The sequence below is a fragment of the Trichosurus vulpecula genome, chromosome 1, assembly GCF_011100635.1.
Source record: "Trichosurus vulpecula isolate mTriVul1 chromosome 1, mTriVul1.pri, whole genome shotgun sequence".
NCBI lineage: Eukaryota > Metazoa > Chordata > Mammalia > Diprotodontia > Phalangeridae > Trichosurus > Trichosurus vulpecula.
The window spans coordinates 471,324,567-471,352,562 of NC_050573.1; the positions used below are offsets into that span (position 1 = coordinate 471,324,567).

Genomic DNA, 27,996 nt, shown 5'->3' on the forward strand with positions numbered 1-27,996 from the left:
CAGCTATGTGGGGGTATAAAAACCAACAACAGCCAGCTCACAGAAGGCTGCAAGCCCAGATTCTTTTGATCTGCTTTACTAAGGAAAGCAACATTTAGAGGTTAACAATCTTACTTTAATCTAACATACAAATATCATTCACTCAGCTCATGGGGAAAAGCCAGCACCCTGAGCTTCAGAGCAAATACAAACAAATTACAAACATCAACAGACAGACCTTGTCTGATTCAAATCTCAATTCATAGTTACCAACATCTGGGTTCAGTTGGAGCTGGACAACAGATGGCCCAAAGTCACATGTCACTACTGCTATAGCTCAGAGCTCCAAAAAAAAGAAAGCCACCCCCTGGTTTTATATCTTTTCCAGGGTCAAAGGTGAGTCACACATGTGACTCACCCATGTGACCTAAAATCGTCACAAAAATGAGACTTAAACCCACATGGTCTAAAAGCCTCTCATGTTATAAACATGTCACTCAAACCCATGTAAACTAGGCTTTCCCTTGAGGCAAGGAGATCATCAAAGACTTCTAATTTAATCAAGGAAACAAAGGCCAAACTCTTCAAGGGCACTTGGTTGAATAAGTGCTAAGAGACCATCTTGATTCCCAGTACAAAGTTGCATATGATTTTGACAGAATCCTATTGTGCTATAAGAAATGATGAGCAGGCGGACATCAGAAAAACCTGGAAAGACTTACATGAATTGATACAAAGTGAGATGAGCAGAACTGGAAGAACATTTTAATGATATCAGCAATATTGCATATCGAAGCATACTTTTTCTTTACTTTCTTTACTTTTTGGATTGAGTTGGGGTTTTTTGGTCTGTTTTCTTTCACAACATGACTAACAGGAAATATGTTTTTCATGACTGTATATATATATAATCTATATCAAATCACTTGCCTTCTCAATGGGGAGGAGGAGAGGGAACAAGGTAAAGAATTTCAAACTCAAAATTTTAAAACAAACGTTTAAAATTGTTTTTACATGTAATGGGGGGGAGAAATAAAATATTAAATTTTTTAAAAGAATGAAATAAGGATACCAAAAGCATAAAAAGGGACACATCTAAAAAGATTGATTTACATGCACAGAATTCATTATCCAACTTATCAACAGTTATGGAGGGTTTATTGTGTGCCAGGAAATTTGCTTAACACTGAGAACACGAAGACAAAAACAAAACATCTCCTGCCTTCAGAAACCTGACATTCCTAGAGGAGACAACAAGCATATATGTACACACACACACTGATATATATGTATATATACACACATATGTGTATATGGTAACATTTAAAGTAGATACTAGGGAACTTTGGAATAAATTGGGAATGTCTCTAGTATTATGTAAAGAAGTTCCTCAAGTGATTTGGACCATTCACAAACCTTAATTTCTAACCAAGCACTGAATCTTTACTGTTTTGTTAGCTACATTCAAAGTTCTAATCTAGAAGACTATTAAAGACCCCCTGGAAAAGAGAGTGAGGCTGACAACTTTTCACAGCTCTGTCTCACTTAAATCCACATTCACACACAAGTCAAAACTTTACCCTCATGATGTCATTGGTCCTGTTTGAAAAGGAAGGATGAACAACAAAAACAAAAAACAGATGACACTTGAGCTGAATGTTTAAGGAATCCAGGGATTCCAAGAGACAAAAGTGAAGATGGAGGATAACCAGTGGTCACAAAATCACAGAGAGTGGAGCATTATGTGTGAGGAACAGCAAATAAGCCAGGAGAATTGAACTCTAGAATATGCAGAAGGTAATAATGTATAAAAAGAATCAAAATGTAGAAAGCGGCTAGGTAATAAAGAAACCTATATGTCAAAGAGAGGGGTTCATATCTGAACTAGAAATAATAGGGAATTTCTGGAGTTTATTGAGTAGGGAGATTACATGATCCAATCTGCATTTTAGGAAAATCACTTTGGCAGCTGTGTGGAGCACAGATTGGAGCAGGAAGAGATTTGAGTCAGAGAAACCAATTAGGAAACTATTGAAAAAGTCCAAGCAAGATGAGATAAGGGCCTGAGCTAGTGTGGTGGCTGTGTATGTGGAGAAAAGGGGCTGTATACGGATATATTGAGAAGATAGAAAGGGTAAGGTTTGGCAATTGATTGGATACATGAGCTAAGTGAGAATGAGGCATCTGCTATAACAACAAGTCTCACCCTCAATGATAATAGTGAAGTTTGGAGGGGATGGGGATGGCGGCAATGGAGGAAAGTATAATGTGATCTGTTTTGTACATGCTGAATCTGAAAAGCTTCCAGGACCTCCAGTGGGAAGTGCCCAATAGGCAACTGGTGATATAAGACTGGAATATGGGGGGATTTGTAGGTCTGTGAGTCATCTAAATAGAGAAGATAGTTGAACTTATGGAAGCTGATGAGATAACCACCTGAGAGAGCATAGAAAGAAAAAAAGACTGAGCCTTGGAGTACAACCCACAATTAGTTGGCATGAAATAGATAAGGATTCAACAAAGGAGACTGAGGAGTGATCAGATGGTTAGGAAGAGAAATGATAATAACAGATGAAGGAGAAGATAAAACATACACCATCTATCTCCCAGGGTTATTCTGAATAATGTATTTGGTAAAATTAAAAGTACTTTTTTAAATGTGAGCTGTCATAATTTGTCATTATTACAATAACAAATTTTAAATATTGGTTGAGGCCCAATGGCTCCACAATGATTTACATAATTACAGTACAATGTACATATTTCTGGGTCACGAAGTATTTCCTATAGACTTTCAATTCTGTATTTTTTTTGCTATTTTTACCTAACACTTAAAAAAGTCTAGCTGCCTTTTGGCAGTTAAAATATACTTACTCTATATCTAGGTTTCCCAATCCACTAATTAATGATAACATCTTTACTCTTATTACCACACAAGAATATTATGAGGTAATGACATAATATATGTGAAAATATGTGGGCTTTTCTGGAAGAATGGTTTTACATAATTATAAGATATTGTTACTAGCATTAATTTACCATGTTTCATTTGGCATTATCTGTCTCTAATTTCACTAAGGTTCTGTGGGCTAAAGACTGAACATGCCAATTCGATCTGAGTTCCTATCTGTATTAACTTGAGGAAATCACTTTGATTCTATCTACGCCAATATCCTGTTCTAAAAATGGTAAATAATAATAAATTAACTTAGAATCATAGAATGAAAGACTGAAGAGACCATAGTGATCCAACGCCCTTATTCCCTCCTTTTCATGAACAAGAAAATAGAGAGGTAAAGTCCCTTCCCCAAGGCCACACAAGTACTAAGTAGCTAATTTGGGAATTAAATTTAGGTCCTCCGACTACAAGAATTATATGAAATCCAACCACCAAAAGGATTTCACCTTAGCAAAACAGGCAAAATTGCAGTTAGTAGTATTATGACAAAAGTTATTACATTACTGGCTGAATTAACTTAGACCTCTGACTCACATATATCACTTAGCACTTTTTTGCTTTTCCTCATATCTCATATCTCATTTATTTGTTTCCTGAATAAAGCTCTATAATAACCTATTATTAATATTCTGTGATAACTTTTGAAGATTTTGATTGTTTTTGATGAGTATGCCACTTAACTTTTAATTTATGGATTAGCCTACCATTTTGAAACAAAATGGTAGCCAATTAAAGTTTTCAAATGGTTATACCTACTAAAACTTCTAATAAATTTCTGTGATATTTAGTATATGGATATAGTTGATGAAGACTTGAAGTTATATTGACTAAGTTTATAGTTCATAGGCCACATAGGAGTTTAAAAAATGGATTAGAAATCAGAAGGTCTGGATCTGCTCCTTACTATATTCTTGACTGATTATGCATCTTTGCATGAGTCATTTAACTCTACTCTCCTGCCCATAAAATTAGACTAATAGAGCTCAATTCTTTCTGGCATGACAGGGGAAGACACATTATGTGTTCTTTAATGGAGGAAACCCTATCTCTGCCAAACCTTTTAAATCTATGCTCACCCCAGGTTTATGGCAGGTCCAATTGTCACTGAGCCAGAGCCAGCCCTGATACTTCTAGACAACCTCATGCACCCAAAGGACAAAGGAAACAGTGACTTGTGTGGAAACAGTGCTCAATTTAGTAGTCTTTTAGTTGTCTCACATAAACGTTATGAAAAGAAATAGACTTTGTACATAAAGCTTTGCTTTTAGTTCTAATAGGGAGAAGTTTTGGATATATCTTTCCATTCCTACATCCTCCAGAAAACTTTTGCTGATTATATCTAAAACATCAATAAAAATATTTTTAGCATACTAATTTTTTATCTCTATTTTTGTTGATAGTATTTGTCTCATCCCCCACCATTCTATGAGAACTTCCTTTAGGCCAGGGATCATGCCTCTTCTTGCCCATGTGCCTGCAAGAACATAATATAAAGCTTTCTCCTTTATGGGAATTCAATAAATGCTTTTTGAATGACTGACCAAATACATTACGCTCAAAGGTTTCCAATGATCATTCTTACTCTAGATCCAAATTCAAGCAAGATGTCCCTCGACTTTCCTGAAGGCTACAGCCTGCTCTCCATTTTCAGGGTTCTTGCCTCATGGTTATAAGGACTCTTCCCAGGTAATTCCTGGGAATAAAGCCTATTTGGCTTCACTCCTCAACATCATGGGGGCAAATAAAGAGGATAAGGATATGAAGCATTGAGGTTTCTGTGGATTCAGACCAGGAAGTGATCATCTTTCTTCAACCTCCCCCACTCCAACCCCACATCATTTTACAGATAAGGAAAAGCTTGGTGGGCTTCACAGGAGAATGACAATGATCTCAAACTTTCTAAAACCTATGTTTATACCAACAAGCTATGTTTACAAAGAAGCTCAAGTAGAAAAATGAGAAAGCAATAGATATTTTCCATCTGTCTAAATGCCAGGGAAAGGGAGTGTATTAAAACTCAGAGGCTGTGGTTCCCAGAGAAAGACTGGAGCAAATTGGATGACTTAGCAGATTTCAAGTACTCATTTCCTCCTGGGGATGGGCAAACAATGACAAGTGATGAGTGAATATGAACCGTCTTTACAGCTGTCCTGTATATATTTGTAAAAATCAGAATAAAACTCTTTTATTCATGATATTTACATGGCTGTAATGCTTTCACCTGCATTTGGCTCAGACAAGCTCTGGAAGGTCTTTGCAAAACATTAATGGCTAGATGGGCAATATCCCTTGCCAAGTAGGAAAAATGAGCAAAGGTCCAGCCTATGAATGCTTGGCAGCACTGAGAAGGTAAATGATGTCCAAAGAGCCTTGTTTTTGGAAAAGGAAACATTCTTTTGCTGCTAGTGCAATTAATTGCCTGTGAACTCCCCCTCCCACTCCCATTTACATCTACCTCCAACCTACTGTACAAATAAGGCCTCCATTGAAATGAGAGATCTTATTTACTGTATCAATAGTACAAATGAAAATTATATACTGTAGGATTGTAGAAAAGTAATTAGAAAAAGCAGAAGCAGGAGTATGTTGTTAGAATGAGAAATGTGCATTCTTTTCCTCCAGCAAGATATCTTTGATATGAAATTTTTTCTGCCGCAATCCATTTAACTGTCTTTCCACATCCATTCTCTTGATAAACTATCTAGTTACCCATAGCTAGTCTATTCCCCAAGAGGAAGAGAAAAAGTTGAATCAGTTTTCTTCAAAGTTTTGACTTTCTGCTAAAATGATAATGATTATTTTCAGTGAATATTTATGGTGCAGACTTTTTTCCTATAACCAATCAATCAATAAACATTTATTAAGTGCCTACTACATGCCAGGCACTGTGATAAAAACTGGGGATGCAAAAAGAGGCAAAAGGCAGTCCCTGCCCTCAAGGCGCTTATAGTCTAATGGGGAAGACAACATGCAAATGAATATATAGACAAAACAAGCTATATACAGGAGAAGTAGGAAATAATTCTCAGAGAAAAGCATTCAAATTAAGGAGTTTCGAGAAGGCTTCCGGTAAAATGTGGGATTTTAGTTAGGAACTTCAAAGAAGCTAGCGAAGTCAATAGGTGGATCACAAGAGGGAGAGTGCTCCAAAAAAAAATGCCTGTAGCTGAAAGATGGAGTGTCTTGTATATAGTACATAGAAAAGCCAGGAAGCCAGTAGCACTGAATTAAAGAGTACTAGCAGAGAGTAAAGTGTAAAAAGGTGAAAGTTGGGGTTGGAGGTAGAGTATAAAGGGTTTTGAATGACAAATAGAGCATTTTGTATTTGATCCTGAAGATAGTAGGGAGCCACTGGAATTTATTGAGTAGGTGGGTGACATGATAAGACTTGTGCTTTAGGAAAAGTGCTTTGGTGGCTAAATGGAGGATGAATTGGAATGGAAAGAGACATGAAACAATTATTAGGCACCTAAGAGCATTTTCTATGTCCTGGGAGCTATTCAAGGTTCAGCTAAGACAAATCTTGCCCTCATAGAGTTTACAGTTTAGTAGGGAAATATAGGATATACACAGGTAATTAAAATGCAAATTAATATACGAGGCATACATTAGAGAGTTGTAAATCAATGGGTTTTATGCTACTCAAAGCAAAAGATTATAACTGGCTCAGTAGATAACAGTGAGCTTCATGGAAGAGGTGGTGTTTGAGCTAAGCTTTAAAAGATGGATAGGAATCCACAGGGTGAAAAGAGGTTAAAAACACCTATCAGACAAAGGAAATAGTTTCCAAGGTGTGGGTGGAAAAGTGTGTATTTGGGAACAGAATCCAAATCTATTAGGGCATTGTAATGTTAGCGGGATAATAAAATCTTCCCCCCCCCCATTAATAGGCCTCATTCACCATGGAGCCCATTGGTGGAGGGACTTGCCTAAGGAAGAGCTTGCTTAGGGGAAACTTGCTTGTAGGAAGGCTTTCACATGTTTTGTTAATGTCTAATTAGGCACTGAGTCAAGAGGGTTGTGATGCCTTCTGACTCTGAGAAGTGTATATATACTCTGAGTTTTGTGATATTGGTGTTCTCTTCCTCCCTGTTTAACCTCTCCCCAGTCACCGTTGCTGAAGCTTCATCCAGAGCACTCCCACTAGCTGTGGACATTCCCTGAGGCTCTATCCTAGTCCTTCTCCCTCTATCTTATTTCACTTGGTGATCTCATCAGCTCTCATGGATTCAGTTATCATTTCTGTGCAGATGATGTATCCAGCCCAAGTCTCGCTCCCAAGCTTTAGTCCTATATCTCCAACTACCTTTTCAGTATTTAAAACTGAATGTCTCATAGACATCTCAAACTCAATATGACCAAAACAGAACTTGGGTTTTGCCCAAAATCTCCCATCTCCCCAAATTCCCAGTTAATATTGAGAGCACATTATCACAATCAACCAGGTTCACAGCCTCAATATCATGGTCGCCTCATTCTCTCTCATCTCCTCTATCCAACTTGCTGTCAAGTTTTACTATTTCTCCCTTCACAAAACCTCATAGATGGCCCTTTCTGTCCACTTATACAGCTACCACCTAGGTGCTTTAGGCTTAAGCCTAAACAACTGCAATAGTCTTTTGATTGATCTTCCAACTTTAAGTCTTTTCTTATTCCAACCAATCTTCCAAAATGATACACAATTCTAACCATGTCACTACACTTTCTCTCCCTCCCTACTCAAGAAATGCAGATGGCTCCCTATTACCTCCAGAAACAAATATTAAATGCTCTATTTGGCATTAAATCCCTTCACAACCCGGGCCTTTTCTACTTTTTCCAATTTTGTTAAACTTTACTCCTCTCCTTGTATTCTAAAATCTATCAACACTATCCTCCTTGCTGTACCTTGCAGAGGACCCTGCAACTCCCTAGTCAGCACCTTTTCACTAAAGGCTCCCCATAGATGGAATACTCTCCCTGCATTCCCTGCATTGCCTTCAAATCCCACCTTCACCAAGAGGTCTTTCCTGATCCCCTTCCTCCCCGCCGCCCCCCAATTGATAGTTCCTTCCCTCTAAAAGGACTTTCCATGTACCTTGTATACATACATATGTACATGTATGCATATACATGTGTGTATATGTCCATATATATTCAGTTATTTTGCCCTCCCCCGTTAGAATATGAGCTCCTCTACGGCAAGAATCTTAGGGGGAAGTGTTATTTGATTTTTGTGCTTGGTTTTTTTTTGTTTTGTGTTTTAAGGGTTTTTGTTTTGTTTTGCTTTTGCTTTTCTTGGTATTCCTAGCACTTAACACAACATTCAGAACATAGTAAACACTTAAACAAGGCTTCTAGACTAACATGGACTGGAAGGGTATGGAGACACTTACCTGACTGTGAAAGCCTTTAGGTCAAATGTAGCAGTTTGAATTTTACACCAAAGTCAATAATGAACCACTGAAGACTTTTCAACATAGGCATAATAGGAACTGATGGATGCAGGAAAAAAAGACGTCTCACAGCAGTGAGAAAGATGGACTGGATTGGGGAATGGAACTGGAAAGATCTGTTAGGAGTCCACTGCAATATTCCAGGTAAGTGGTAATGACAGCTTTTACTGGATAGTGGGAGGAGGAACAAGACAGAGAAAACAAAGAAGGATGTAAGAAATATTGCTGAGGTAGAACTGACATGATTTAGTAGTTGAATGTTATGAAGGGGAATCACTTTTTAGTCTGTTGGTCTCAGAGGTTCTGGAATCTGCAGCCCTAATGTCATTTCTCCACCATAGCCTCTAGCCCTGGGTATGAGGACACCTAACTCAATTGTCTCTCCCTTTGCTGTACTATAAAAAGCTACTAATAAAGAATTCCAAAGCCAAAGAGATAGATAGCTAGATAGCTAAATAATAGATAGATAGATAGATAGATAGATAGATAGATAGATAGATAGATAGATGCTGGGATAAAATAATGAAAGGACCTATTCTTCGTGACTCCAGTCTCAGCACTCTATCCATTGTACCACCTAGCTGTTTCTACATACACATACATATACATATATATTTAGCTAGATAGATGTGCAGATAGATCTTACTTGGTGACTTCCTCAGCTGCCATGGGTTCAGTTATCATCCTTATGTAGATAATTCATACACACACATACATATACATACATACATACATGTATAATATGTGCGTATAGTATGTATGTATCCACAGAAATTTACTAAGTGCTTACTTACTAGGTGCCAAGTACAGTACTAAGTACTGAGTGGCAAAGGAAGGAAAAAAAAATCATCCCTGTCCAAAAGGAGCCCTTAGAGTCCTCCCCTTTGGACAGGCCCAGCTGGCATTCTGGGAAGTTATTATACACAATGAAGAGACCTTCCCCTCCCCACTCCAGAATGTATGCAGTATTCCCTGCCTAGCTTCAATCCAATTCACAGAGACTTGGCAAACCTTTTCCTGGTCATGAGGAACTGAGGGGCTGGTGATATGGAATGATTCTTCTGGCTGACTAAGGAGACTGGAGGACTGATACTAGCTAGCACAGAAGAAGCTGAGTGGAAATTGAGTGTGCATACAAAAGGTTCAAGTACACAGGTGATTGACTTTCAAGTGAGAAACACCTATGAGTTGGGGAGAAGAATAGGAGCAAATTGAATTCTTCCTTCCAGTCCCATGTGTCTGTGAATGCATCATGGCTCCTTTTATCCTGTTCTGTTTTCTTCCCCAATTTCTGGTGAATGAGAATTCTTAGACGGGAGAGACTAGGTGGGCAGTGAGAACAGATGATCTATCAAAGCCATCTGAAGTCCGGTGGACCATTAGACTTCCAGAACTGGCAAAAATAGCAGCCAACTCAATTTATAAGCAATCACAATAGTCAATAAACCTGCTTGACTTTGGCCTGTCAGTGAATTAACATGCCAGCCAGGACACCATTCCCTGGCAGGAGCCTGTCCGGATAAGTAATGGAGTAGTCCTCCCATTGTTAAAGCCACAACCCAAACAAACCTGGAGATAACCATTCAAAAGAAGGAAAAGGACTTCCAGGTCTAGGAGTCATGAAGTACCTGTCAACCCCATGCATTCTCTAAACATGTGCCTCACTAGCATGGCACCTTAAATTAGAGCCCATTGTCCCCAAAGACCTTGTGTCTGCGTGCAAAAGGAAAGAGTATCTTCTAATTGGAGAGGGAGGAAAGATGGTTTTGTAAGTTCTACTCTATATTTTCTCAGTATATTTCCTTTTTTAAAAGATACTTGATATTAATTAGTTGATGGAAATGGGAGCAATGTCAGCTACAGGCTTTTGAGTAACAGTCCTAGAATACTCCAGTCCTTTGGAGTTACCTAATATTAGAAAACTAAGGGGAGTAGGACCCAGCTTACATGTGCTAATAGAAGTTGGGGAAGGAGCTCAGGGTGGTACTACACCAAACAGAGATAATATAACCTCAGAGGGAAAAGCTAAAGCATGGGGCCAGGGGTGGGGGTGGGGGGTGGAGATAGAAAAGACTCCTTGGAGAAAGTGTTATGTGATCTGAATCTCAAAGGGAACAAGGGATTCTATGAGATGGAGGTGAGGAGAAAAGTTATTCCTGAAATGAGAAACACTCAGTGCAAAGGCACGGAGATTGAGTGTTGTGTGGAAGGAGCAGTAAGTAGTCTAGTATGGCTGGATCATTAATTGTGTGTATATGTGTCTAGAATTGTATATGTGTTGTGTCTGTTAATCCTGCCTTTGTAGAGGAAGAGAAAGTAGAGAAATTCTACATAGAATCGATAAGATCCTCCAAATAGACACTTTGATGTTTTGATACTTTGGTGACTTTACGTCAGAAAGTAAAATTCAGGAGTGAGAAACAAGAGAGGTCAGCAGCTTGTAGATGCCATAAAAGCTTCAGACATATATAATATGAATACTTTCTTCAAGAAAAGAATCAGGATAAATGGTAAAAGAATATGAACAGATAGTTTTCAGATGAAGAAATTAAAGCTATATATAGTCATATGAAAAAAATGCTCTAAATCACTATTGATTAGAGAAATGCAAATTAAAACAACTCTAAGGTCACATCACACCTGTCAGATTGGCTAATCATGATAAAACAGGCAAATGATAAAGGCAGAGAAAATGTGGGAAAATTGGAACACTAATGCATTGTTGGTGGAGTTGTGAACTGATTCAACCATTCTGGAGAGCAATTTGGAACTATGCCCAAAAGGTTACAAAAATGTGCATACACTTTGACCCAATAATACTACTTCTAGGTCTGTATCTCAAAGAGACCATACAAATGGGAAAAGGATCCAAATGCATAAAAATATTTATAGCAGCTCTTTTTGTGGTGGCAAAGAATTAGAAATTGAGGGAATACCCATCAGTTGGAGAATGGCTCAACAAGTTGTGGTATAGGAATGTAATGAAATATTATTGTATTCTATTGTATGCTATTGAAATGATGAGCAGACAGACTTCAGAAAAACCTGAAAAGACTTATATGATCTAATGCTGAGTAAAGTGAGCAAAGCCAGGAGAACATTATACACAGTAACAACCACATTGTACAATGACTAACTTTGATAGACTTATCTCTTCTTAGCAATTCAAGGATCTAAGATAATTCCAAAAGATTTGTGATGGAAAATGCTGGCCACATCCAGAAAAAGAACTGTGGAGTCTGAATACAGATCAAAGCATACTATTTGCTCTCTCTCTTTTTTCTTTGTTTCTTCTTTCCCATGGTTTCACCCATTGGTTCTAATTCTCTTTGGAACATGACTAATGTGAAAATAGGTTTAATACGAATGTATATGTAGGGCCTATATCAAATTACATATATATATATATACATATATATATAAAAAGAAAAGAATCAGGAAATGTTGCCCATAGCAAGCACTAAATAACAGAAAAGAAAAATTAAATTGAATGTATTCTAACACTGAACTACTGACATGACCATTATTCGTAAATCATCTGTCTTTTGTATAGTTAGACTAGCAGCTTAGAAGAAAGATAAAAACTAATACAAAACTAAGAGAAAGAATTTAAAAATGCAAAAAATATGTACTTAAAACAACTTCAACCTAACCTATTTAAACAAGCTCTGTTTGGCAAGTACATTGCCCAAACTCACTTCCAGGTCACAGTTCCAGGGCAGAGAAGAGCACTTTTGGTCATGAGAGATAAGGAGCTATAAGGAGCAATATTGCTTGCTGTCCCAGGTGATCAGGAAGCCAGAAGCATAGAATCACATTCAATCACAAGGTATCAGAGGCTCTGAGGAGCAGTATTACTTGTAGCTGCAAGAGATTAGAAACTCTTCCTAGGTAAGGATCAGAGCACAGTAACCATACCTCTCGAGATCACATCACCTTGGAAGCACCAAAAACTTCCAAATCTCCAGAACTAGCTTGAAAAACTGCAGTACAAAAAAGCCTGAAGCTTGGGAGACCTTCTGTTCCCCCGCCCCCATTCTGAGGACACAGCCTAACATTAATGAGCAAACAAGCAAAAAGAAAAGAAAAGAAAAGAACTGACCATAAAACAGGACTGTGTGTGTGTGTGTGTGTGTGTGTGCGCGCGCATGTATGTGTGTATGTATATATATATATGTGTGTGTGTGTGTGGATATATATATATAGAGATAGATAGATAGATATACATACATACTGTTATATACTATACAACAGGGAAGATCAAGAAACATACTCAGAAGAAGAAGCAATGTAAAAAATAACTGACTAGCAAAGCCTCAAAGAAAAATGTGAAATGGACACAAACTCAACAAGAATTCCTGGAAGAGCTAAAACATGATTTTTTTTAACTCAAGAGAGGAAAAGGAAAGATTGAGAGCTATGCAATAAAATTATGAAAAGACAATTAATGGCTTGACGAAAGAGGCAAAAAGAGCACTGAAGAAAATAACTACTTAGAAAACAAAATTGACCAAATGGTAAAAGACATACAAAATCTCCTTGAAGAAAATAACTCCTTAAAAATTAGAATTGGACAAGTGGAAGCTAATGACTCCATGAGATGTCAAGAAACAAGAAAAAAAAATCAAAAGAATGAAAAAGAGAAGAAGATATAAAATATCTCATTAAAACACTAACCTGGAAAACAGATAAAGGTGATATAATTTAAGAATTATTGCACTACCTGAAAGCCATGATCAAAAAGAAGCCTAGACATAATATTTCAAGGAGGTCTCAAGAAAAATTGCCACAATACCTTAGATCCAGAAGGTAAAATGAAAATTGAAAGAATCCACCAGTCACAGATCCCAAGAGGAATATTATAGTCAAATTCCAGAGTTACCAAGTCAAGAAGAAAATATTGCTAGCAGCCAGAAAGAAACAATTCAGATATCATGAAGCCACAGTAAGGATCACACAAAATTTAGCAACTCCCAACTCCCACATGTAAGGAGCAGAAGGCTTAGAAAATGATGTTCTGGAAGACAAAGGACCTAGGATTACAACCAAGAATAACCTACCCTAAAAAGCCAAGTATAATCTTTCAAGGGGAAAATGGATATTTAATGAAATAATAAACTTAAAATTTTTTAAATGAATGTTAAAAGCATTAATGTAAATTAATGTTTATTTTAAAAAATAATGTTAAAAATGAGATTTTTTTTAAAAAAAATTAACATTCCTTTTTAAAAAAATTGAGTTCCAAATTCTTTCCCTCCCTCCAGCCCCTCTCCTACCCATTGAGAAGACAAGCAATATAATATTAATTATACATGTGAAATTTGCAATATATATTTCCATATTATCTACATTATAAAAAATGAAAAGCAAGAAATGTGAAGAAAGTGAAGAAAAAAATGTGCTTCGATTTGTACTCAGAGTTTATCAGTTCCCCCTCTATAGATGAAAAGCATTTTTTCATCATGGATCCTTTGGAATTGTCTTGGATCACTGTCTTTATCAGAATAGCTAGCTCTTTCACAGTTGATCATCATTACAATATTGCTGTCACTGTGTAAAATATTTTCCTGGTTCTGCTCACTTCACTTTGCATAAGTTCACATAAGTCTTCCCAAGTTTTTTTCCTGAAACCATCCCATTATAAATATTTTTATGCAAATAGGCCCTTTTCCCCTTTTTAAAAGCTCTTTGGGATACAACTCTAGTAGTGGTATTACTGGGTATGCAGTTTTATAGCCCTCTGGGCATCATTCCAAATTGTTCTCCGGAATGGCTGGACTATTTCATAACTCCACCAGCCTCAGTGTGACTATTTTTCCACATTCCCTCTGGCATTTGTCATTCTCCTTTTTTGTCGTGTTAGCCAGCCTGGTAAGTGTGAGGTGGTATCTCAGAGTTGTTTTAATTTGTATTTCACTAATCGATAGTGATTTATGGCATTTTTTTAATGTGACCGTGAAAACTACCTGTTCATATCTTTTAACCATTTTCAGTTGGGGAATAGTCCTCATTTTTATAAACTTAAGAAGGAACTTATTGCTATTAATTATCATAATAGGAGTCAATTCAATAAATATGCATTTAGTACTTACCATGTTCCAAGCTCCGTGATATGCTCTGAGATTACAAATAGAAGCAAAAAGAAACTCCCTGCTTTCAAGAAGATTACATTCCACTGGGGGAAGGCAACACATAAAAAGAAACTGACAAGTGGAAGAGACAGAGGGTACCACTGTGGGTACATGGCGGACAAAGAAGTCTGAAGAGTCAGGAGTCCAAAGACGAATAAAGAGATGAACATGGATGGCCTAGGCTACCCTTTAAAATGGAGTTTCTGGAAAGACCTGACCAATTAGAGGAAGGGGCTACAGGGGTGGAGGGATATTCCAGGGTGGTGCTAAATTCTCTGTACTTTTAAGTAGCTTATGTATCTATAAAGGTTATTTGCAGAAACCTACTTTTTCTGTTCTCATACCTTTATCAAGGATGCCCTTAATGCATATGCAAATTATTCTCATAAATTTTCATAAGAAAGTATGAATTTTGGTGAATTGTTATTGATGTTCTTTTGTTTTTATTGGTAATCATGTCTGTTATTTTCCCCCTTTCGGATACCTTGAAAATCCGTTCCACAGATCCCTCAAAATTGTGCTGTGTCTAGCAGAGATCTTAGAATTCTTGCTCTAAGACAGTTGCTTTCCTCATCTTTGTTTTCTTCAGTGCCATTTCCATTGTTTTCATTCAGGACATTAAGAACTACAATGGTAGAATTTAAATGTGATGGCTCCACTGTCCTTGATAATGAAAACACTTTGTTTATAGATATTTATCCTTTTTTATCTGCTTGTTGTCCTTCTGTTGTAAACCTCAAATGACCTCCAGATTAATTAGTTTGGTCTATGGTCAAGCTTTCTTTACATTTTCCCCCTCAATTCTCACTGTTTTGTGAGGCACTTGATTTTCATAATCTTCTGCCTACTTCGTTATAAGTTATTACAAATAATCTTATTTTTGTGACCTCTGGCCTAGGACCCTCTCAAGATCCTGGATTTGCACAGACCATGCTGTATCTCAGGGGCAATCAAAAAGATCTCTTTCAATTGTTGCCCCTACCATAAGAGATACCCTGAAAGATATAACTGAGATAACTTTGTTTGATAACCCTCTGATTGTTACTCTCAAATAAGCAGTAAAACAGGAAGAAATACTTCCCAAAGATGTTTGTCATACCACTAACACCTTGATCCAAGCCCTCATCACCTCTCATCTTCAATGACCTCTTTATTGGTCCCCGTATCCAATCTTTTCCCCTCTCTAATCCATTCATTGTACATCTGACTAACTGATATTCTTAAAGTGAAAATCTGACAATTTTTTCTCCAGCTCAAGAAGATTCAGTGGCTCTCCATTACTACTGAATCATTACCTTATGCCACTAGGAAAAGATATAAACTCCCTAGTTAGCATTTAGATTGTAGAAGAAGAGACAATTTGGTCCCAGTCTGTCTTCCAAGGCTAACCACATATTTTTCCCACTACCCTATACTCCAACTAATCTACTTGGTGTTCCCTCTATATGACATTCTGTCTCTTGCCTCCTTGCCTCTGCATAGGATGTCCCCCACACTTAGAATTCCCTCCCTCCTCACTTCTGCCACTTGAAACCACTGACATCCATCACAATTCAGCTGAGGCACCATATCTTTTTCCAGTTCCTCAAATTATTATTCCCTACCTCATTTCTATCCCCTCCCAGCCCCCAATCCCAGCAAAATCATGTATTATGGATGCTTTGACTCCCTCTGCCAGAGCTATATAATAGTTAGAGGGAGTAAATGAAAAGTGTGAGTGTCTTCTCTATGACCATCTCTTATGCCCCTACTGTCTTTATTCTTCAGTTCCATTTAATCACTTAACATCAATTAGCTTTTACAAAAGTGTATTACACAAAAGTGTTATACAAAGCTATAGCAAGAACAAATGTACAAACATATCCCTCAATGTCGTTGGGGCGTACTTCTTTCTACATCAAGTTGGTCTCTGAAGGAGTAAGCTCAGTTCCTACATAGCATTCATGTAGTTCAGGTACAAAAGTAGATTTTTGTCTCAGCTACTACAAGCAAGTGGGCAATGGGCTGGTCCTGGAGTTGAATAGGAAAAGAAGAGACCATATTGCCCTCAGGAAATTTCACTAGTGCCTTTAATGACTCCAAGTTTCCCCCTGAAACAAAAGGGCTCAGATCCTCACCACCAAAGTGAAAGACTAGATTAAATTATATTTATGGTCCCTATAGCTCTAAACTCTGAGATCTATATTATAATTCGGTTTTAATGACTTTATCAATGTATGCCTCAGCTTTTCCCCCCTTTTGGGAAGAACTATCATAATGACTTATAATTGAGCAATACCTTTTACTTTTCAAAGGCACCTTAGTTTTTTCATCCATAAAATGTGCATGTTAGGAGTTATACTACATATCTCATGGGGATTTTTAACACCAATGTTCTTCCAGTGATACTATATGGCTATAAGTCTTCAAAGAACTGAGGTTTAGGAATTGCAAAGGAAAATGGAGAGGTACATGGTGACAATAGCTCACCAAGAGGACATAATAAATAACAATTAATTATGTAGTAGAAGGAACTGAAAGGATATTATTGGCAAAGTATAAAATACAGGGGGAAAAGTCATGTCTCAGCCAGAGTGAGAAACAGCTTTTGGTATCCAAGTGATATTTTAAAGAAAAGAGGAAACATCCCAACATTTATATGGACCTTTGTGTTGGCAATCAAAATGGTCTCTTAGCACTCAGTTCAACCAAGTGCCCTTGAAGAGTTTGGCCTTTATTTCCTTGATTAGATTAGGAGTCCTTGATGACCTCCTTGCCTCAAGGGAAAGCCTAGTTTACATGGGTTTGAGTGACATGTTTGTGACATCAGAGGCTTTTAGACCACGTGAGTTTAAGTCGCATCTTTGTGATGATTTTAGGTCACGTGGGTGAGTCGCGTGTGTGACTCACCCTGACCCTGAAAAAGATATAAAAACAGGGGTTGGCTTTCTCTTTTTCAGAGCTCAGACCCACGGTAGTGGTGGCACATGACTCTGGGCCAGCCCTTGTTATGAGCTCCCGGGCTGAACTTAGATGTTGGTAACTATGAATTGTATTTGGCTTGTCTGTCGATGTTTGTAATTTGTTTGTATTTTGCTCTGAAGTTTAGGGTGCTGGCTTTTTCCCCTGAACTAAGTGAGTGATATTTGTATGCCGGATTAAAGTAAGCTTGTTAACCCCTTAATGTTGCTTTCCTTAATAAAGTAGATCAAAAGAACCTGAGCTTGCAGTGTTCCACGAGCTGGTTGTTGTTGATTTTACACACCCCACAGCAGCTGCTAGCCGGATTGTTGAAACAACCTTCTGTCGTGTATGGGATATATAGAATATAGACAAGAGTCAAAGCAAATAATAATGCCTGCTCTAAAGAAGCTCACAGTTTAATGGGGGAATCCACATAAAAACAACTATGTACAAAGAAGACATAAAAACTAAAGATAATCTGTGAAGGAAATCACTAAGAGGAAGAAAGGAAGGAAGGAAGGAAGGAAGGAGGGAAGGAAGGAAGGAAGGAAGGAAGGAGGGAAGGAAGGAAGGAAGGAAGGAGGGAAGGAAGGAAGGAAGGAGGGAAGGAAGGAAGGAAGGAGGGAAGGAAGGAAGGAAGGAGGGAAGGAAGGAAGGAGGGAAGGAAGGAAGGAAGGAAGGAAGGAAGGAGGGAAGGAGGGAAGGAAGGAGGGAAGGAGGGAAGGAGGGAAGGAGGGAAGGAAGGAAGGAGGGAAGGAAGGAGGGAAGGAAGGAGGGAAGGAGGGAAGGAAGGAAGGAGGGAAGGAAGGAAGGAAGGAAGGAAGGAAGGAAGGAAGGAAGGAAGGAAGAAATCTAGCCAGTAAACCCCAAGTTAAGTGGGCAGCTTCTGGCCATCAAAATTTACTTTCCTTTGGAGAGGAGAAGGAGAGGGAGAGGAAGAGGATAAGCTGAGTTACCCAACTAGCTGGGAGGGAGGTAGAGAGGGAGGGAAAGAGGGAGGAAGGAAGGAATGAAGGAAGGGAGGGAGGGAGGGAGGAAAAAAGTATCTGTCAAGTGCTTACTATATGCTAGGCACTATGCTGAACACTTTACAAATGTTATTTCATTTAATACTCACAACAACCTTATGAGGTGCTTTTGCTATCTCCATTTTATAGTAGAGGAAATTAAGGCAGACTACGTGAGGTTAAGTGACTTTCCCAGGGTCACAAATCTAGTAAGTGTTTGGGGCCAGATTTAAACTCAGGTCTTCCTGACTCTGGGCCCAGTATTCTATCTAAAGTGCCACATAGCTGCCAAAAGTTCTGAGAAATGGCTTTTTTATAGAGATGAGACTTTAGCAGAGTCTTGAAGGGAGCCAAGGAAGCCAAGATACTTCTTTCAGAGGGTGGGACATTAGCTGAAACTTGAAGGAAGCCAGTGAAAATTCCTGGAATCAAGAAATGGAGTTTCCTATGTAAGGAACAGCAAGAAGGTCAGTGTCACTGTCATAGAGTAGATGGAAGGGAGTAAGGAATAAGAAGAATGGAAAGGTAGAAGGAACTGTATTATAAAGGGCTTTAAAAACCAAACAGAGGTTTTTATATTTTATCCTGGAGGCAATAAGGAGCCAATGGAGTTGATTAAATAGAGGGAAGATGTGGTCAGATTTGTGCTTTGGGAAAATCAGTTTGACGGCTAAGCAGAAGATGGGTTGGAATAGAGAGAGATGAGGCAGGAGACCAACCATACAGCTATTACAATAATCTGAGTGTGAGGTGATGAGGTCCTGAACCAGGGTGGTGGCTGTGTTAGAGGAGAGGTAGAGTATTTACAATAGGGGAAAGGAGGGATTAAGGAATAAGCATTTATTAAGTTTATATCATGTGGCAGACACTGTATTAAGTACTTTACAAATAATATTTCATTTGATCCTCACAACTAGGTGCTATTATGATCCCCATTTTATAGTTGAGGAAACTGAGGAAGACAAAGTGACTTGCCAAAAGCCACATAGTTAGTAAATATCTGAGGCTGGATTTGAACTCATCTCTTCCAGATTCCATACACAGTAAGTGTTAGGAAAGCAAAACTGACAGTCTTTGGCAACAGATTAGATATGGGAGTGTGAGGAGGAGAGTGAGGCGTTGAGGATGACAGCTAAGTTGGAAGTCTAAGTGACTGGGAAGATTGTAACCTCTACAGAAATAGGGAAGTTAAGAAGAGGAGACCATTGGGGAAGAAAGATCATGGATTCAGTTTTGGACATGTTGAATTGAAGATGTCTCCGTGACATCGAGTTCAAGATGTACAATACAGTTGGAGGTATGAGATTGGAGGTCAGCAGAGAAGGAGGTTAGGACTGGACAGATAGATATGAGAATCATCTGCATTAAGGTGATAATTAAATGCATGAGAGCTGATGAGATCACCATGAAAACCAGTAAAGGGAGAGAAGAGGATCCAAGACAGAGCCTTAGAGGGCACTGAATCTGAGCAAGCATGACCTAGAATAGTTGAAGATTCATAAAAGAAGACTGAGAAGAACTCAGACAAGCAGGAGGAGCGGTGTCACCCCCCCAAAAAAATAGAAAGAAGAGAATATTAAGGAGAAAAGGATGACAACAACAGTGTCAAAGGCTGCAGAGAAGTCAAGAATAAGGATTGAGAAAGGCCATGAGATCTGGCAACTAAGGTCACTTATAACTTTGGAGGGAGCAGTTTCATTTGACTGATAAAGTCAAAAGCCAAACTAAAGAGTTAAAAAGAGAGCGAAAGGAAAGGAAATGATGGTGTCAGTTGTAAATAGCCTTATCAAAGAGTTTAACCACAAAAGATAAAAGAGGCATGAGATGATGGTTAATGAGGATGAACAGATCAAGTAAAGGTTTTTTTGAGAATGAGGGGAGATAATAGATATTTTTGCAGAGAAGCAGTCAGTAGACAAAAGAGATTGAAGACAATGAGAAAGTGGGGATGATAAAAGAGACAACCCACTCAAGAAGATAGGAAAGAATTGAATCACTTGGGCAAGTAGAGGGGTTCACCTTGGTAAAGAAAAATAATTATCTCTTGATATGAGGTGGGTGGAGGAGGAGATAGCCATGGAAGGCATCTAAGAGAGGTGAGATGGAGGAGGGGAGAGAAGGGAACTCTCATTGAATGGTCTCCTTTTTTTTCAGAGAATATTAGGCAAAACTTTCAGCTAAGAATGTGGAGTAAGAGGAGCCATGGGAGGGGTAATGAAGGATGAAAGGATTTGAAAGAGTTGATGGGGTGAGTTGGATAGTAATAGAATATAAAGGAATTGCCTTGCCACAATGAGGGTCCCTTATGGTATGTAAATTTATAGTGAACTCTGAAGCACAGTTGTTTTTTTTAATTTTTTCCAGATTTATTCAGTAGCACATGAGTAGGAACATAAGTAGTGGCTGGTAGGCTGAGGTTTGATAGGGCAACATTTCCTAGGATAAGGGGACAAGGGACTAACAAGAAAATAACAGTGTAGAACTGAACTGGTTCACCAAGTGATCAAGAAGGGAAAATGAGGAAAGTGTAGCTAGTGCACTGGTGATGGCCTAGATTGGAGGTGACAGAGTGGAAGAACACAGTTTGGTTTTAGAAGGCAGAGGGAGAAGTAGAATGCTAATAGATTGTGATCCGACAAGGGAATGTCAGAGTTCATGAACAGGAAAAGCAGTATATTTGTGGGTGATGGCAAGATCAAAGGTCTAACTATGTTTGCTTGTGTGTAACTGAGGTGAGGTGGAGAAGGAAATTATGGGAAATGAGTAAGTTGAGGAACTAGGAGGTCAGGGCATTTGAAGGCATATCAATATTTATGTTGCAGTCCCTAAGTACTAGGGCAGGAGTTGGGGGCAGGGAAGGGAGGGAAGGGGAGGAGTAGAGAAAGATTGTGAGCCAGATACTGAACTCATTGAGAAAGAAGGGTAGTATGTTGGAAGTCTGTAAAACAACAGCTACCAGGATATTAATTGGATAGTAGAAATGAATTGTGTGAACCTCAAAGGAGAAGAGGTTACTTAGTGTTGGTGGTAAGGGGAGAACATGGATACGGCAACTGGGAGCAAGTTCTATTCCAACTCCTCTGCCACAACCAGTGGCAGGGTGATGGGTGACAAGACCAGGGAAACTGTGTCATCAGGAAGGATCCAAGTCTCATTTAGTACAAAAAGATGGAGGGATCAAGAAAGGGAAAAGTGTTTGTTTGTTTGTTTGTAATGAAAACTAGTTTATTACCTATAGAGCAGGCTTTCCGGAGAGCATTGTGGAGTTGGTGGGTTGAGGAGGATGAGAATAATGGAATAGTCAGTGGGAAACTGAGTACAAGGTTTGAACAATGACAGTCAGGGATTAAGAATCACTGGAATAAGGAGGAAATGAGATCACAGATCCATTGAAGTGTTGGTGGGCTGACTCTAGAAAGCTACCAACCAGCTCTACAACATTGATAATGGAATAATTAAAGAAATATCTCCTGGGACAGACATCAGTCCTGAATAAAAAATGTCTTTTGTGAGGAAGGGGGAGGGTGAAGGGTCATTTCATAGTCTAATGAGCAGTGTGGCACAATGCTGTCTGCTGAATTATTTTAAAACAAACAACACAAGCTGAAAGGTTCCCGTTTATGTCAAATCATTTTTGCTGATGAGCAATTCCAAGCTGATGAATGACTAATCAAGCCAGTGTGGGCTACAAAAGAGTGTGTGATTGTGGTGAAATAAACTTTTCCTGGGCCAGATGAGGCCCTCAGTCAATCAGATGTGTGATTGCATCATGTAAACGACACCCTCTGGACTTGCTTGATTTGCTCTTATAAGATCCCTGTCAGTTTTTACACATAAATAATTCAAGCAAATTACTTTGGTCACCAGAAGCTTCCAATTATTATAGTGGCACCATATCACTCCATTTGTTTTGGTCACGTTCATACTTCTGGTAACAGAAGCTAAATTTCTGGATTTAAAATAGGTTTGGATTTTAAGCTCTTTCTTTTCTTACCAATTTTTTCCCACTAATTGATGAGTTAATATATTGTTTTCCCATTCTTTTTGTTTCATAGTGGGTTGAGGAGAGAAATAGAAGTTGATTATATGACGTGTGATTCCCCCAAACATTCATATCTAAAAAGAGTTGGGCATTACATTGTGTGAGCAGTTACTGCAAATAAATAGAGAAAAACCCTTTTCTATATTTTTTCTCAGATCACAATGAGAATGCTGCAAAGATAAGCCCACATAAATCCTCAGCATCCCTATATATTACTAACAAAGCCCAACAGCAAGAGATAGAAGGAGAAATTCCATTTAAAGTTACTGTAACCACTATAAAATATTTGGGAATCCGCCTGCCAAGACAAACCCAGGAACTATATGAACACAATTACAAAACACTTTTCACACAAATAAAGTCATATATAAATAAATGGAAAAACATCAGTTGCTCGTGATTAGGCCTAGCTAATATAATAAAAATGACAATCTTACCTAAATTAATTTACTTATTTAGTGCCATACCAATCGAACTACCAAAAAAATATTTTAAAGAGCTAGGTAAACTAATAACAAAATTCACCTGGAAGAACAAAAGGTCCAGAATATCAAGGGAATTAATGAAAAGAAATGCTAGGGAAGGTGGCCTAGCCATACCAGATATTAAACTGTATTATAAAGCAGCAATCAGCAAAACTACTTGGTACTGGCTAAGAAACAGTGGATCAAGACACAGTAGTCAATGACTATAGTAATCTACTCTTTGATAAATCCAGGAAGTCCAGCTTCTGGGATAAGAACTCACTATTTCACAAGAACTGCTGGGAAAACCGGAAAATAGTATGGCAAAAACTGGGCATAGACAAGTATCTTACAGCACATGCCAAAATAAAGTCAAAATGGGTTCAAGATTTAGATATAAAAGCTGATACCGTAAGCAATTTGGGAGAGCAAGAAATAGTTAACCTGTCAGATAAGAGATAGAGAACCTTATAAAATACAAAATGGATAATTTTGATTATGTTAAATTGAAAAGTTTTTGTACAAACAAAGCCAATGCAACCAAGATTAGGAGGGAAGCAGAAAATTGGGAAAGAATTTTTTACAACCAGTGTCTCTGATAAAGGCCTCATGTCTAAAATATACAGGGAACTGAGTCAAATTTATAAGAATACAAGTCATTCCCCAATTGCTAAATGGTCAAAGGAGATGAACAGGCAGTTTTCAGAGGAAGAAATTAAAGATATCTATAGTCACATGAAAAAGTGCTCTAAATCACTATTGATTAGAGAAATGCAAATCAAAACAAGTCTTAGGTACCACATCTCTCCTATCAGATTGGCTAACATGACAAAACAGGAAAATTATAAATGCTGGGGAAGATGTGGGAAAATTGGGACACTATTGCATTGCTGGTGGCATTTTGAACTGATCCAACCATTCTGGAGAGCAATTTGGAACTATATCCAAAGGGCTTTAAAAATGTGCATACCCTTTGACCCAGCAATACCACTTCTAGGACTGTACCCCAAAGAGATCAAATAAATGGGAAGATGTATAAAAATATTTATAGCAGCTCTTTTTGTTGTGGCAAAGAATTGGAAATCAAGGGGTTGCCCGTCAATTGGGGAATGGCTAAACAAGTTGTGGTATATGAATGTAATGGAATACTGTTGTGCTATAAGAAATGAGAAGCAGACAGACTTCATAATAACCTGGAAAGACTTATATGATCTTATGCTAAGTGAGGGGAGCAGAACCAAGAGAACATTACACACGATTACAGATACATGGTATCTGTGATGACTAACTTTGATAGACTTGACTCTTCTCAGCAATGCAAGGTTCTAAGACAGTTCCAAAGGATTCATGATGGAAAAAGCTATCCACATCCAGAGAAAGAATTATGGAGTCTGAATGCAGATTGTAGCAAACTATTTGCTCTCTCTCTCTCTCTCTCTCTCCCTTTTTTTTTTTGGTTTTGTTTCTTCTTTCTCATGGTTCCTTCCATTGGTTATAATTCTTCTTTACAACTTGACTGTTACGAAAATAAGCTTAATGTGAAGGTATATGTAAACCTATATCAGATTACATACTGTCTTGGGGGCAGAGGAGGGAGGAAAGAGCGGGGGAGAAAAATTGGAAATCAAAAACTTGTGGAACCGTGTTGTAAACTAAAAATAAAAAATAAATTTAAGGAAAAAATAAAAAAGAATAAGATTATCTTTTACCCTTATGGGGAAGCCCCTTCAAGGGAATAAAGTAAACCTCTGCAATAGTGGGGAAGCATCCATATGGGAAAATGGGATCCAGTAGTATTTGGCATCTTCGATTAATGTGCAAATTAAAATTTTGAGATTACTTTCAGAAAATTGTACTAAATTAGAAAATTAGAAAAATGTAAATTTTGATTAAAAACTTTTCAGTGGGAGGTTAAAAACCAAAAAAAAAATTAAAAAACAAGGCTGCTAAGAGAATAACAGGGCTTTCATCAACCTGGTCACTGAGTTTAATCCAACAATTCCATTTTAAAGCCTTTAAGCCAAGAAGAAAGTAGAGATAAAGCCAACTGAGGCACCAATAAAAAGATCGATATTTTGGGACTGAGAGTTGTGATTTTCCATAAAGACTGAAGTGACTTTTGGTAGGTACAAAAGATACAAGGTATGTTTCTCAGTCATGTAGCTGCCACATTGCACTAATCTTCTGGGTACCCTGAGTGCTGATGAACAGTGCCATTTCTGGCGCTACCATGACTCTGGCACAAACACATTTTAGAGAGACACATATTTCTGCTTTCTTTTCTCTTCCTCTAATTCTGCAGCAAGTAAATGTATTTACTAGTATTTGTCAGATAGTATTTCCATTTACTCTTTTATCTCTGATGCCAAATACTTTCAATTCCATTTATCTGTGTGAGGAAAGAATATTAAAAAATTATTGACAGTTTTCAATTTATTGATTGTTTTGATGGACTTTTTGTCTTTTCTTCTCCTTTTTCCTTTATTAAAAAATGTTTTAAGGGCTCTCTAAGATAGGTGGGGCTGGTGCAGGGGAAATCAAGGCAGTATAAAAACAAAAGCTATCAATAAAAATCTATTTTTAAAAGGATGGAAAACATTATTGGCAGCAATACAACTTCTCTTTTAAGATGAGCCTTTTGCATGATTGAAACACCAGGTTTGGCCCACAAAGATATTTCTCCTGGAAAAATAAAAGAGTTCAGGGCTATGAATTAGTCATTGACCTTTGTCCTGCAGCTTAAATTGCTATTTGGTGGTAATTGAATGAGGCTTCAAGGGCCACTCAGCCAGAGCCAATCAATAAGCTCTTGGTGCCATCATTGCTGTTGTGTCCCCACCTGGGCCTGAATTCTGTGATTAGTTCCATAATGTCATAGATTTAGAGCTGGAAGGGATCAAGTCCACTCTAAACCTCCCGCCTCCAACATGCAGGTGAGGAAACTGAGGCACAGAAAGGTTAAGTGGCACAGGGTCACTCAACTAGTTAAGTGTCAGAGGCAAGCTTTGAAGCCACGTCTTCTTGGTAACAAACCCAGTGCCCTACTTAGTACCCCAGGCTACTTCTCCTTAGTCAGCCCTGGGAGAGCATGTATTAAGTTTCTGGAAAGACCATGACACAAATAATTTGTGGAGTCTTCCCCACAGCAGCAATTGCAAAGACTGTTTGCTTGCTTTTTCATCCTTTGGATCTGAACCCACTACCCCTGATAGTCTCACACTCGGAGGTGGTAGTGATTCTCAACACAGAATACAGAAGAACTTTCCATGGAGGATCAGACTACAAACCAAAGTCATTCAATAATCACATATGCTCCTTTTTTCCAGGTATAGACAAGAGGACAAGACTTGTGAAGACCGGGAAATGTAATCGGGCATGTGGGTGAACCCTTGGAAGGCAGAGGAAGGGCAACAAAGGCACCAACTCTGTTGGTAAACTTCAGTGTGTATATATCAGGTCATGGAGGGTTCCTGCTTCCATATTAGTGATCTTTTCAAAGACTAGTAATGACAACGACAACAAGAATAATAGCTGACATTAGTTTATCTCTTTATGATTTAGGACAGGGCTGTCCAAAATGTGGCCTGCCTACAAGCATAGAAATTTACATAAATGCTTTAGTAAAAGAAGCCGAGCTACCGCAGAGCTCTCACTAAAATGTGAAATCAAAATATATCGTCTATTGTTTCAATAAAAATCTAAGGTTGGACAGCCCTGATTTAGGAAGTGGCTTATATGTGCTTTCTCAGGTAATCCTCACTGTATCGCTATGGAGAAGATTGTGTAAGTCTTGCAATCCCCATTTTACAGATAAAAAAAAATGACCCCTTGACAAGTATAAATAAAGAATTATTATAATTCTTCCCAACTGGAAAAACCAAGCTATCTATGAATGCAGTCACTTAATACAGGTCACAATGAAGACCACAGGATCAGAAGATTTCAAGCAGAAGGGACTTTAGAAACCATCTAATCCAATTCCATCATTTGACAGATGAGGAAACGCAAAAAGAAATGAGAAAAGAAAAAGAAATCTGAATGGAGCAAAAATGAAAATTACCATTCAGTTTGTTTTGATATGCATACTTTGTACATATTTAGCCTATCATTTTCAGTTTCCATATTGGTAAAATGGGGATATTATTTGAACCTTATAGAGATCTTGTGAGCCAATCTCTTAATAAACCTTAAAACTGTGTGTAAATGTGATCTATTTTCATGGTTTATTCAAAGGGGTAAAATCAATGTGTACTAACTTGGGTACCACAATTATATGCATCTGGGAAATTATCTTCCAGTAGTTTCTTAACTGTAATTTCAGTTACAGGTGCCATTTCAGAGCTGGGAAGGACTCTAGAAGTCACCTGGTCCAATAAGTTACAGATGAGATAACCAAGATGAGAGAAGTAGAATGACTTGTCCAAGACGATAGAGCTTGTGAGTAGAAGACCCAGGCCTAGAACCTACAAAGCCGGTGTTCTTTCCACTACATTGCATCCATTCTGTCACTTACTAGTAGCACATTTTTGTTAAATACATGCATTTGCTCACCTTGAAGTTTCTGCCACCCGTTTGACCGAATTGATCTGGTCACTGCAAACGAGGCATGATAGCATCATAGATTTAGAGGTGGAAGGGATTTTTGAGGCCATGTAGTCCAAGTATCTCATTTTATAGATGAGGAAGGTAAGGCCCAAAAAGTTAAGTGACCTGTCCAAAATCACAAAGGTGACAAGTAGCAAAGCTAGAATTTTAATATGTGTCATCTGACTCCAAATCCAGAGTTCTTAAAATCTGGTTCAAAGTAATAATAATGATGATTTCTCTCCCACCGAGCTGCGATGATCATTTCAGAAAATGAATTTTGTAAACTATGCTGTGCCCCCCCACCAACATTTACCTTGTGGTGTTCTTTGTGCCCTTAGAAACAGCATTAGGAAGGGAGATTTTCAATGACAGAGGTTAAGAATGCCATTTCCTCTCCTTGGCAGTCAGGTGGATAGAGGCAGGAAGAACTGAGTTCAAATCTGGCCTCA

The 27,996-nt window shown here is 38.2% G+C and overlaps 1 pseudogene; it reads left to right on the forward strand.

The window, feature by feature from the left end:
- The window catches only part of LOC118839993, a 41,047-nt pseudogene extending 14,702 nt beyond the window's left edge, over positions 1-26,345 (forward strand).
- The last annotated feature ends 1,651 nt before the right edge of the window (positions 26,346-27,996 follow it).